Source organism: Euphorbia lathyris, chromosome 4, assembly GCF_963576675.1.
Source record: "Euphorbia lathyris chromosome 4, ddEupLath1.1, whole genome shotgun sequence".
In the NCBI taxonomy this organism is placed as follows: Eukaryota; Viridiplantae; Streptophyta; class Magnoliopsida; order Malpighiales; family Euphorbiaceae; genus Euphorbia; species Euphorbia lathyris.
In genome coordinates this window covers 40046935-40060953 of record NC_088913.1, presented here as the reverse complement: position 1 = coordinate 40060953, position 14019 = coordinate 40046935, and the positions used below count along the sequence as shown (strand labels likewise).

The 14019-nt window shown below is 36.8% G+C and overlaps 1 non-coding gene across 1 annotated transcript; it reads right to left on the bottom strand.

Moving 5' to 3' along the window:
• Positions 1-232: 232 nt before the first annotated feature.
• LOC136228190 (small nucleolar RNA R71) lies at positions 233-339 on the bottom strand. Its single transcript, XR_010688523.1, has one exon. It is a non-coding gene; the product is annotated as a small nucleolar RNA R71 (small nucleolar RNA).
• Between the last annotated feature and the right edge of the window lie 13680 nt (positions 340-14019).

Here is a 14019-nt window from a genome sequence, read left to right as displayed (position 1 = left end):
TGGACTACCTAACGAAAACCCTAATGCACATTTGACAAATTTCTTAGAAATTTGTGATACTTTTAAAATTACTGATGTAACAGCCGAAGCAATCAAACTTCGCCTCTTTCCGTTCACTTTGAAGGATAAGGCAAAAATTTGGTTAACTTCTATGCCTGCTGCAACATTTGAAACTTGGGACCAATTAGCCCAAGCGTTTTTATCAAAATATTTTCCCTTAGCAAAAACCGCAAGAGTCATCAAAGAATTGACATCTTTTACACAAAATGATAATGAAACTCTTTATGAAGCTTGGGAACGTTTTAAAGAACTTCAACGTTTATGCCCACACCACCAACTGCCAGATGCACTTTTAATGCAGACATTCTATAATGGATTAAATCCTACAACTAGAGGTTCATTAGATGCTATGTCTGGAGGTTTATTTATGAAGAAGACGTCCGCCCAAGCAAGAGAACTTTTGGAGGAAATGGCAATCAACAGCAGTATATGGCCCGCAGAGCGTGGACATATACCAACGGCGAAACCATCATCCTCAGGTACATCATCGGTTAAAGGTATAATGAATCTTGATCCAGTAGCAATGTTACAAGCCCAATTTTCTGCCTTATCGCACAAAATTGATAAGTTTATGGCACCATGCGATCCTAATGATCCAATCCAGAGAGACATTGATTACGAAGGTATGAATGAGATAGAACAGGTAAATTTTGTCCAAGGACAAAACCAAACTACTAATCCTTATTCTAATACTTATAATCCTGGATGGAGAAATCATCCTAACTTTAATTGGAAAGATAGTAATAATAATAATAATGCAAATGCTAATCAATATCGTGTAAATAATTATCAAAATCAAACAAGAGATACGATTAGCACTTTATCTTCAAAAATCGACAAATTTATAGATGCTATGAATGGAAAGGTAAGTAATCAAGACGATGGTTTTAAACGGATCGAAAGTAAATTCGATCAGCTTATCAAAAACCAATCATCTAGCATCCATAATTTGGAGGTTCAAATTGGACAACTTGCTAAATCAATTCCATCCCGCAAAGAGGGAAGTCTTCCCAGCCAAACGGAAGAAAATCCGAAAGAGCATGTTAAGGCTATCACTCTTCGTTCAGGGAAAAACTATTTAGGTCCGGAAATGCCCGGAAATTCAACTTTACCTGGAAATGATTTACCAAAATCCAAAGAAGATACGTTAAAACAAAAAGATACACCAACTGACTCTAATACGAAACCTTTTGTACCAAAACCACCTTTTCCACACAGGGTCCGAAATAAGGACCATGATAAACAACTTTTATCATTTTTAGATAAGCTTAAAAATTTGCATATAAATTTAACATTCATGGATGCAATTACGCAAATTCCTAACTATGGAAAATTCTTGAAAGATTTAATTTCAAAAAAGATTAGTTGGGAAGGAATTTCATCCATTTCGCTTACTGAAGATTGTAGTTCGATAGTATCAAGCAAATTACCTACTAAACTTAAAGATCCCGGATGCTTTACCATTCCGTGTAAATTGGGAAATATGGAATTCCCAAGTTGTCTTTGTGATTTAGGAGCTAGTATAAACTTGATTCCATTGTCTATTTTTGAAAAATTAGGTTTAGAAGAAGACACAAACTTACCAATATGGTTTTGCAATTAGCGGATCAATCCACTAAAAGACCATATGGTATAATTGAAGACGTTTTAGTAAAAGTTGACAAATTTATTTTTCCTACTGATTTTGTTATCTTAGATTTTGCTTATGATGCTAATTGTCCGCTAATCTTTGGTAGACCATTCATGAACACGGGACGTGCTCTAGTTGATGTGTCGGAAGGAAAAGTAGTTTTACGAATAGGTGACGATAAGATCGAGTTCGATATGAATCAAGCAATGAAATATCCTATGGAGGATTTCGCTTGTATGAAGCTTGATTTAGTTGAAGAATGTGTTAATGACATTGTTCAAAGAGAAGAAATAATAGAACCTATAATGGGTGAAGAATTAGAAGATAAGGACCCAGAGCCTTTGATTCGAGAAGATGGACCAGTTCCGCCTTCAGTAGTAGTTCCACCTAAATTAGAACTTAAAGAATTACCAAACCATCTGAGATACGCTTTCCTAGGCGAAAGTAATACTCTACCTATAATCATCTCTAACAAATTAACAGAAAATCAAGAAGAAAAATTGAAAGAAGTTGTTAGAAATAGAATAGGAAGTGTGGGATGGCAAATTTCAGATTTAAAAGGAATTAATCCTAGTATTGTAATGCATAGGATTCACCTAGAAGAAGATAAGCCACCTAAAGTGGATAGACAAAGACGTTTAAATCCGAACATGAAAGAAGTAGTCAAAAATGAGATTACTAAACTTTTAGACAATGGAATCATTTATCCTATTTCGGATAGTGAATAGGTTAGTCCAATCCATTGTGTACCAAAAAAGGGAGGCATAACTGTAGTAAGGAATGATGAAGGTGAATTAATACCTACGAGAACCACCACTGGTTGGAGGGTTTGTATAGATTATAGGAACCTAAATAAGGCAACTAGGAAAGATCATTTTCCTTTACCTTTCATCGATCAAATGATCGAAAGGATAGCCGGTCATGCATTTTATTGTTTTCTTGATGGTTATTCCGGATTCTTTCAAATATATATTTACCCGGATGACCAAGATAAAACAACATTCATATATCCTTATGGAACATTTGCATATAGAAGAATGCCTTTTGGTCTATGTAATGCACCAGCAACTTTTCAACGTTGTATGACTGCAATTTTTAATGATTTCATCGAAGATATCATGGAAGTATTTATGGATGATTTTTCAGTTTATGGAGATTCTTTTGATGCATGTTTAAAAAACTTAGATAAAGTTCTTTCTAGATGCGAAGAAACGAATTTAGTATTAAATTGGTAAAAATGTCATTTCATGGTTGACGAAGGAATTGTTTTAGGTCATAAAATATCTGAAAAAGGATTAGAAGTGGATAGAGCAAAAACTTCAGTAATAGAAAAATTACCCCCACCAACAACTGTCAAGGGAGTAAGATCATTTCTAGGACATGCAGGTTTTTACAGACGATTTATAAAAAACTTTTCTGTGATTTCCAAACCACTTACTAATTTGCTTATGAAGGATTCAACCTTCGATTTTAATGAAGATTGTATTAAATCTTTCGAGACATTGAAAACAGCTTTAGTTAGTGCACCCATAATTGCTAAACCCGATTGGGATTTGCCTTTTGAAATCATGTGTGATGCAAGTGACCTAGCTGTAGGATGTGTTTTAGGTCAAAGGAAGGATAAAAGATTACATGTTATTTATTATGCAAGTCACACATTGTCAGGTGCACAGTTAAATTACACAACAACAGAAAAAGAAATGTTAGCCGTAGTATTTGCATGTGATAAGTTTAGGTCATACTTGCTAGGATCTAAAGTTATTATTTATACAGATCACGCAGCTTTACGTTATCTGTTTGCTAAGAAAGATGCAAAACCGCATCTGATTAGATGGGTTTTGTTGTTACAAGAATTCGATATAGAAATTAAAGACAAAAAGGGAGTAGAAAATCTTGTCGCCGATCATCTATCGAGACTAGAAGATGAAAACGGTCCTATAGGTGAAACTATCGGTATACGAGATGATTTCCCCGATGAACATCTCTATCAGGTAGAAAGTATCATGTCACCATGGTATGCAGATTTTGCTAATTATCTTGCAACCGATATTGTTCCGGAAGGATTATCTTCCCAACAAAGGAGGAAATTTTTCTTCGATATTAAACAGTATTTTTGGGAAGATCCCTTTCTATTCAAATCATGTGGTGACGGGATAATTAGGAGATGTGTTGGAGAAAATGAATATGAATCTATAATAACGGAATGTCATTCCAGCTCATATGGAGGACATAATGGAGTTAATAGAACGGTAGCTAAAATATTGGAATGTGGTTTCTTTTGGCCTACGATGTTTAAAGACGTTGGTTCATTTATTACTCGTTGTGATAAATGCCAAAGAACGGGAAATTTAGGAAGGAAAGATGAGATGCCCCTCAAAAACATATTGGAAGTCGAAATCTTCGACATGTGGGGAATTGATTTCATGGGACCTTTTCCGCCTTCCAATGGTAAAACTTACATTATTAGTAGCCGTTGATTATGTTTCGAAGTGGGTTGAAGCAATTGCAACCCCTACGAATGATTCTAAAGTAGTTGTTAATTTTCTTGACGATATATTTTGTAGATTTGGTTGTCCTAGATTCGTTGTTAGCGATGGCGGTACCCATTTCATAAATCGAAATTTTGATATGCTTATGAAAAGGTATGGAGTACACCACCGCGTGTCAACGCCATACCATCCTCAGTCTAATGGTCAGGCGGAGATCTCAAATAGAGAACTCAAATGGATTCTAGAGAAAACTGTTTCGTCATCAAGAAAAGATTGGTCACAAAAACTCAATAATGCGCTATAGGCATACCGTACTGCATTTAAGTCACCAATAGGAATGACTCCATATCGTTTAGTGTATGGAAAAGCATGTCATTTACCAGTAGAATTAGAACATAAAGCCTATTGGGCTATTAGAAAACTTAATTTTGATTTACAACAAGCAGGAAAGAAACGTTTGGTCAATTTGAATGAGTTAGATGAGTTATGTCATCTATCGTATGAGAATGCGAGGATTTATAAAGAAAAAGTGAAAAAATGGCACGATGCCAAGATCAAAGTCAAAAACTTTAATGTTGGAGATAAGGTGCTGTTATTTAATTCACGGCTTCGTATATTTCCAGGAAAACTTAAGTCCAGATGGACCGGACCGTATTTAGTCGTCAAAACATTCGACTATGGTTCTTTAGAACTTGAGGAAACCAACGGTAATCGTTTCAAAGTTAATGGTAATCGATGTAAAATTTATTACGAAAATATTTCCGAAATAGGAACTAATTTCGTAACAAGATTTCCTGACATATAAATCATTTCGTTTTTCTACACATAGTTATTTATTTATTTATTTTTATTTTTTTTTGTTTTTGATTATATCATTTTATGTTAGAAATTTAGATATATAAAAAATATATATTCAAGTCATGATTTTAATTAATTTTTAGGAATTTAATGTGAATTAGAAGAAATTTTGTGATTCTCAGTTGAGAATTTGAAATTCTCAGTTGAGAATTCATATATTTAGAATTCTTAAGAAGGTGAGAAATTTTCTGAACTTATAGAGAATTTGGGTAAATCTGGTTAGCTAGGAAAATTTCTGAACTTACAGAGGATTTGGGATTCTCAGTTGAGAATTCTGACTTCAATAGATTTCAATTAGACAGGAAAAATTTCTGAACTTACCGAGGATAGGGATTCTCGGTCGAGAATCAGAGATTAGGGGTTTTTGACGCCTGATTTCCGCAAGGAAATCAGCGTGTCACGACCGCGGGTCAGAATCCTCGGTCGCAACACGCTGAATTTCTGCAGAAATCAGACCTGTGTTCTTCATCTCCAGCAGACACAACTCTTCAGAAACGAAAAATTGAGTTTCTTCATTTTTAAGAGGTCTGATTTCATGCCTTTTTACTTCAAAACAACACCTCTTTTTCATCCTAGGATTTTATAAATAGGTTCTAGAGGTTCAGTTTTCTGTCACTTTCTTTTTCATCTCTGTCAGAACAATTCTCTGATTTTCTTCCAATTTCCTCTACCCAGAAATTAAATTCAGAACCTTTCTTCCTTACTCATTCCAAACACCATGACTTCCACAAACACTCATCCTAAGAAAGTGGTTGCTTCACGCAATAAACGTATTGATATATCCGAGCGTTATGGATGTAACTTTCCTATCTTCAATCATGATGAGGGAAGGCGCTTCTTGAAGCTTCGATACACATTCTTTGTAGGAATGCTATACATGGATGACTTTCTTAACGATCAGTTGGGAATTAAAGATGATATGAGTCGCTACATGGAACGTTTAGGATGGACCAGATTTGTTGATATGAAGTTTCCTATAATTGGAGACTGGATATTAGAGTTCTTCTGTACGGTTCGTTTTGTTAACAAGCGTCGGGTGCATCTTAGTTTTCGTCGGGATGGCAAAACTTTCACTTCTGGATATCCTGAATTGCATGCTTGGTTTGGTTTTCCCTTGAAGGATACTACCAAACGTCATCATGGAAGAGACATGACATCCACTGATATTTGGCGAATGCTCACCGGCATCTGGCCTTTCAACCCTAAACTTACCTATAATAAGTCTTTTTATTCCAACTCTATGCTATATTTGCATAAATTTCTGAGTCACAGTCTGTTCGGTCGCACGTTCAGTAGTGTCGTCCAAGAAACTGACCTTTATGTACTTGGAGATATATTTCAAGGCAACGTGGTTTATTCTTCAAAGATTTTGATGGAGGGTCTTGTTGCCGCGTCTAGATCTAAGGCTAAGAAGGTTGGGTTCGGTAATATCATATGTGGAATAATACTAGGGACCAAGGGAAGTATTTCTGTTCCTTGGAGTGATGCTGAATCTTTCCCGACGCTAGACTATGAATTTTGCATTATATCTCTTTTGATTATATGGAAACTCATTATTCTACACTTATGAATCTATTAAATAAAACTTTAAAGCATTCATTACTAATTAAATGTTAATAACTAAGTTCAAATTCCTTAAATAAAGATTCATTTAACTTACATTAATAAATGATCATAAATGCTTCAATTAATTTGAGTTCCAAACCTTTCCTATTCTTAATTTAACATTCATTAATTAAAGCATTTTCATTTATTTTTCCAATTAATAAGGATAAACCTTTGGTTTTCCTTATCATTTAATGTTTTACATTTATGTTTTTAAGTACAGATAACATTTTCAAGGAGTTCAGGATAGAATTTATCAAGAAATTGCACGAAATGGAGTTAATATGCAGAATTTGGGTAGCCACGAGGTGATCCGCGGCCGAGAATGACTAAATTCTCGGTAACTTCAGCAAAATTCCCCCAAAAATTAAGAAAAAAATTGGCTGAAACACGCGATTCGCGGCCGCGGATGCGCGTCCTCGGTAACTTCAGCAAAATCCCTCTAAAATTCAGGAAAAAAAATTCGCTGCACAACGCGATTCACGGCCGCGGATGACCGTCCTCGGTCGCGACACGCGACGATGATTAACTCCTAAGTCCGGATTTTTGCCTATTTTACAACCTTTTTCCTATTCCAATTCTACCTATTCCTATTCCTATTCCTACTCTACCTATTAATCTTCCTATTCAACCCTATATATACCTATTACTTACACAAACCTTACATCACCTCCAATTTTAACCAATCCCCTACTCTAACCTCTTTCCAATATCTTACTTTTACTCTTCCCAATTTCATCATTACCCTTTTCAATCACCTAAACCTTTCAATTCAAGTCTCCATACAAAACTTCTACTTCATCTTCAACCTCAAGCTTTTCTCTCTTTTCATCTTTTTCTCTAAACCCTAAACACCATAACCATGCCTAGAGCAAAGCGTGTTGGACACAAGCCGGCTGTCACTGAGGCCAATCGCCTTCGTATTAGTTGCGGGGCTTATTTCGACATTCATTCTGAGGAAGAAGTTGGACGTTTCAAGCATTTTTCACACGCCAATCGTAAGTTCGTGGACATGCAGTTTCTTGATTTTGATTCGGTAAGGAAGTTGAACTTGTTGGAAATAGGGCTAAGGTATAGCAGCGGAAATATAAAAATTTTAGTCTACTTCCTTTTAAACATAGGATCCGTTAATCGTTATTTCATATAAAGAGGAATAAGAAGAAATACCTTTCGTTGATCAATCTACCGTTGCAAATGAAGTGCCCACAACTTCAAAGGAGAGGTAAACTGTTTACCAATCTGCCCCTATTCGAAACAGACCTTCCAGACCTCCGAACGACAATCCCTTCGGTGAAAACGTGGAAGAATATGTCTAGAAGCTACTGTCCAAAAATCGCGACGATCCGACGGTTCAATCTCCGGAAATCCTCGAAATAGTGAACTGACCTGATGTAGGCGAAGAAAAACGAATTTCTCCCTTTTGATTGTTTTTCTTCTTTCGTGAACACGGTGAGGTTAAATTAGAATCAACCCTTATGAGATGTAACCAAAAGAGATTACCTCTAATTAACCAACACAAGATCAAGGAGAAAGAGGGATGAATTAGATTAATCAATCGATGGAATGCCGAATGAATTCTTGTCCACGAACTTGGGGATGGGAATTCTTTTCTCTCTCTAACTAAGCAATTTTGAAAATCACTTTAGGGGAGGGTAGAGGCTTAGGTCGAAATTCACATGTAGGAGGGGTATATATATTTGCTTGTATCTAAACCCTAGTTAGATAGGAATAGGTTACTTAATAGGAATCCAATTCGGAATAGGATTTCTAATTATTATCTTACTATATATCTAATATAATTAGGATAATAATAAATAACCTAGTTAGATAATAATAGGAGTATATTAATCTAATTAAAACTCCTAACTTGATTATCTCTTAATTAATTTAATTTCACAATCCTAATCAAATTAGGATGAATGGAATAAATTAATTCCTTACTCAAATACATATAAATTTCGGCCCCTCCATGTAATTGGGCCTTACTGGGCTTAATTTTGGGCTTCCATCTATTAATCATATCCATCTCTCCTTTTGGTTCCAAGTCTTATGTGTGATCCATTAGGTCCTTACTACTTCTGGCCGTATGCAACCTATTAAATTAATTTCTTCAAGAATTATATTTAATCCCTTGCATAACGGAATGATGTACAGAGTATGTTATTGGCAAGTCCATAATCATTCCCCCAGAGTCCGTTAAGAAGACAGGTTGATTCTGTCGTTAACCCTTCCGTATTAGTTACGGTATAATTCGATCCTTTATCAACTACATCCTTGAACTGAATCTTATGACTATGGATGATGTCAAGTCATATATAGCGAGACGTTCGTTTTACTTGTACAGGCCGAGTCAACTCAAATAGATAGGTTAAGTGAAATCTGTATTTCTACTCTTAAGATAACCTTGCAAGGATTTAGAGTCGAGTCTTCCACAAGCGATCCTTGGACGTATCTCCCATTCGTCGGGAGTGATAAATGCTCAATCCAATGTATAACTACCCTGACATTACCTCCTGTGACACCCAACCTTTGCAGTTCACACCCCAGAGTCATCTCTGTTAAGGATCGTGGGACCACGCGATCAAAGTCTCACATTCAGTAATTCAGGATGACCAATTAACATTCCTTTGAGTCTGAGGATTATTTATACCTATTAATACCAATGAGATGAACAGGTGACAAGGACGAATCTATCCATCCTGTTATCTCAAATCGGATCCCCAATCATAATGAATGACGTTTCATCGGATCTATGTAACTGTCCAGATATCTATATATGTGAAGCTTGTGAGATCAGCTTTCTGTCGGACAGAAGACATTGTTACATACAAGTCTCAACAGTGATATGTCAATCCTAAACATCTCACTTGACTTGGGGTGGTTTTAAGTTTATTAGTTTATTATAAAGTCTTGTCTCACTTCATGCTTGTATGAACACTTTATAATCACTTTAAACAAACTTACGGATTTCCTTTTATTAGACTTTATTTAGTGATGTAAAAGGGTTTGCCTTTATATAGTTATTAAACATATATCTTATTAAAACAAATGATATAAAGAACAATTCATTTACAATAAGTTTGTATCCTGCAACAATTGTCTATAGGACACTACACCCCAACAGAACTTCACTACTCAAATTGATGCTTTTATTGAGACTTTGGGGTGGGAAACTTTTGCTTCTATGCGTTTTCCCCAAATTCAAGAGTATGTGGTTGAGTTTTTGGTTACTTTAAAGATGAACAAAAAGAGGATAGAAATTTCTTTTCGGAATAATGGTACTACCTATACCATAGATTATGAGGCTATGGGAAATATGTTTGGTTTCCCTACTAGTGATTTTTATGATAAGCCTCGGGATTTTGACAATAACTCTTTTTGGCAAAATCTTTCCGACCAAACTTCTTTTGACTCTAAAAACACTTCGAGCAAGTTGATTAAGGACAATTGTGTGTTCTTCTTTCACAAGTATTTGAGTTTTTCACTTTTTGGTCGTGTTGAGAGTTCAAAAATTCAAGTCCGGGATTTGTTTGTTTGGGATTGTTTATTCAGGGGTTTAAGGGTTGATAGCATTGGAATGATATTTGACAATTTGTATCGTGCTTCGAGGGCTCACACCACTCAAGTCCCTCTCGGTAATTTAATCACCGCTATTGTTTTGGGAGCACAGGATGAATTAGCAACTTATGATATGTCCACCTACCATGGATATGTTTCGGTTTTGGACATTGCGGCTCTTGAGCGGGCTCATTTATTGGTTTCTGCGGCTCCTCCCGTTTTTATTTCTTATGCTACCCGTATTGCACATCTTCGTGGCACTATGGGTGGAGGTGCTTCTAGTTCTCATAATGTAGGTGTAGACACCGAGTCGGAGGACCTGTGACGAAAACTTGAAAACAAGACGATCGAAGCGATTGATTCCGGAAGTTTTGAAAAATATATAAAGAATAATAAGCGGAGGAAAATTAACGGCACGGCGCGGGCGCGCAACGGCATCCCGCACGCGGACGACGATGGTCGAACGCCCGCTCGACGGCTCGAGACGTGCGCGCGGCGTCCGTCGGATGCACCGCGAGTGGCACGCTCTCGACGTCCGAGCAATGCATGGGACCGCTGGCGGTGTGCGCCCTCGTGGGCCGTTGAGCGCACGTGCCTGGCAGCGTGGGGCGCGCGTTCGGCGGTCGCGACGTGCGAGCGTCTGGCTGCGCGGAACGCGCGCTCGGCGGCCACGGAGTGCACGCGTCCGACGGCGCGGGGCACGCCCCGAGGGTCGCCGGGCGGGCGCCCAACCACGTCGGGCGAACGCCCAACGCGTCGGGCGGACGCCCGATGAGGATTGGGCGCGGGCGCCCAACCTCGCGTTGGGCGCTCGCCCAACTCATGTTGGGCGGCCGCCCAACGACAATGGGCGGCCGCCCAACGACAATGGGCGGCCGCCCAACGACAATGGGCGACGCCCAAATTTTTTTAGGCGTCGCCCATTGTTCCGGGATCCGCTTCCCTATATAAGGGCACGAATCCCAAGGTGAAGAGAGAGGCCTTTTTGGGAAAGAGAAAACTTTCTCACTCTAAACATTTTTAGAGAGAGAGAGAGTGGATTTTTTTGAGAAAAATATTTTTTTTTCTCAAAAATTCCAAATTTCCTAAGTTCAATTTTTACTAAATTTTCATTAAAAAACGGAAGCTCGCGGTTCGTGGAATCAATCGGCTTCGACTGTCAGATACCGAATTAAAGGTATTATCCGAGTACTACACTCTTTATTTTATTTAATTTATTTCTCTCCTTCTATTTATTTTTTTATGTTATAGTTTTTTATTCCTTTAGTCATTTATTTATTTTGTCATGTTTTATTTAGTTAGCATATTTATTTAATTTTCGTTTCGTGTTAAATAAAATTCGGTTTTGTTTTAAAATAAAAACCTCGTTTTGACATCCCAATACGAACCGTGATCCGATAAAAAGGTAGTTCGGGTGTCGAAAACGTTGTAATTATAAGTTTTTTTAATTTAAAAGAAATTTCCAAATAATTTTTTAAAATAAAAACATCGTTTTAGGAACTTCCGTTTTCGACTATGATCCATTTTTGGTAGTTCGGAAGTCCAAAACGATTGAATTAGATTTAATTTAAGGCTTTTGAACAAATCTGGAAAATATTGGAGTGCTGCTGTAATTTACCAATTCTGTCACTAAAGGCTGTTTACCGACGGATTTTCCGTCGGTAAATCTGCCAAAATGTAAAAAATGCCATTTCAGTCCCTTTTTCTTAACTTTTAAACTTTTAATCCTTAGTATATATATATATATATATGATTATGTAATACATGTTTTTCAACTTATTTTAGAACTTTAGTATATATATCTATTTTAGAATATTTGTATATCTCTTTTTATTCTATTTTGTAATATAAGTATAAATATATATATATGTATTTCCCTTTTTTATTAACTTAGGTTATATTTAAATATTAGTTACTTGATATTTTGAGAAATAATGAATAGACATTAGCATATGGTATTTTTTGATATTTAAACTATATTAATTATGTATATATATGTATAGTTTTTTTTAGAATATTTGGGTTATTTTAGTGATTATTGAGTTAAATTATTTTTAGATAAGTATTACTTTCTTAGTTATAGGATTTACTTATTATTTTCACATTTCAAAGTATAAGATATATTGTGTTTATTATCTTCATATACATATAGTGATTTTTGGTTAAATCTTATTTTCTTATCTTCCTTTTTGATTTAAATGTATACATATATATATATATGGTCTAAAACCATTTTCTTTATTCTTTTTGGCCCATTCATGGGTCCATGTTCCAAAAGGGCTTCATTTGAGTTTAAATAAGTTTATTGTTGTAAGTATAACAATTAGAGAGTCCATTAAGTAAGTGGGGAAAATAAATCACCAAAAAGAGAGTTTTTTAATTAAATTATTTAAGCTAATGAGCTTTCTTATATCTCTAATGTAGATAAATAGAGTCATTTTTATTGATATTTCAAATCGTCTTCAAAACACCACGTTTTAAAACCCTAATCCGTTCCAAAGGCGGATTAAAGGATCATTGTAATTAAAATCGTTTTCTTTGCGAATAATAGAGTTTTGAACCATTTTCTTAAAGAATTTGTACAAAATAAAATTGACTTGTATGTTTAACCATGTTTTCTCATTAAAAGGTTTTTTTTATCTCAAACGTTTTCAAATACTCGAGTCGTTCCAACGGCGATTCGGGTAAACTTCATCAAACGGGGTTTTAAAACGCACCTGAATCATTCCAACGGCGATTAAGGTGCGAACCATGTAAATAAATCCGTTTTTGGGAAATAAGTTAGTGTAGAATAAACACACGACATAATATTTAATACGGTTGTAAATAAATCACTTCTTTCTTCCCCCTCTCTGTGTATGTATAAACATAAATGGGTGATTCTTTACTGATGTGGATTTTCAATATCATGCTCAAAACGGTTTCTAAAAAGAGAAAGAAAAGGGTTTCAAATGAATTTTAAACTTAAAGAAGTATACGATTAGTCCGTTATCGCCTAACATGCTGAGTAGGAGGCCGGTGGTTCATAACCGGGCGATGTCGGGGTGCCTAGTAGCCTTTCTCCGGAAAGGAGCTAGCCTTCTCGGCTCGTACCTAAGTTTCCCGAACCCACACCGGTCACCCGCAAGGGATCGGTGTTCATTTTCCCATTCGTGGGTGGCGACTCTTCCATATCTCCGAGCTCCGGTCCTGCCGAGCAGCTTGATTCCACGATTGGTTGCTTTCGGCGCCAATCACCGCTTACGTCGCCATGAGGTTGTCCACCCTCCGGTCCGCCCGGGAGATTAGGCCGCGGCACCTCGTCTAACAAGTGGCGACTCCGCTGGGGAAGCGAGAAATTTGATTCCGGAAGGCGTGTATTAAGCCCTTAACGGGGACGGATCGTTTTTCGTATGCATTCATGTGCATTATTGCAAACCTTTTGGGTAATTTCCGCGAAACCTCTAGCGAGAGTCCATTCGTCGCTCGAAAGAGGCTAGTGTAAGTTCCCCCTTACAGTAAGGCGCCAGAGGGTCCCCATCCATTCGTTAGGGGCGAATCTGTGCGGTCCTGTGAGGTCCCGCGGTCAGCCGTGTCAGCATATAGTAGCCTTAGAAGTTTCCATAGGATTACCTGTTACTATTTTTGATGTGATAAATGAATCAATTCGTGTTTTCAAACCGCCACGATACGTGTCTAATCCTAAAGTAGGTAAAGAAAATGAGACGATGTGTTAATATATACTCGTGAATCGACATACTAATTACCCTAAAACATCGAAACAATTTGAACTAAAGACGACTTAGTCATCTCATATGAATGAACATGTGCGACCCGCCT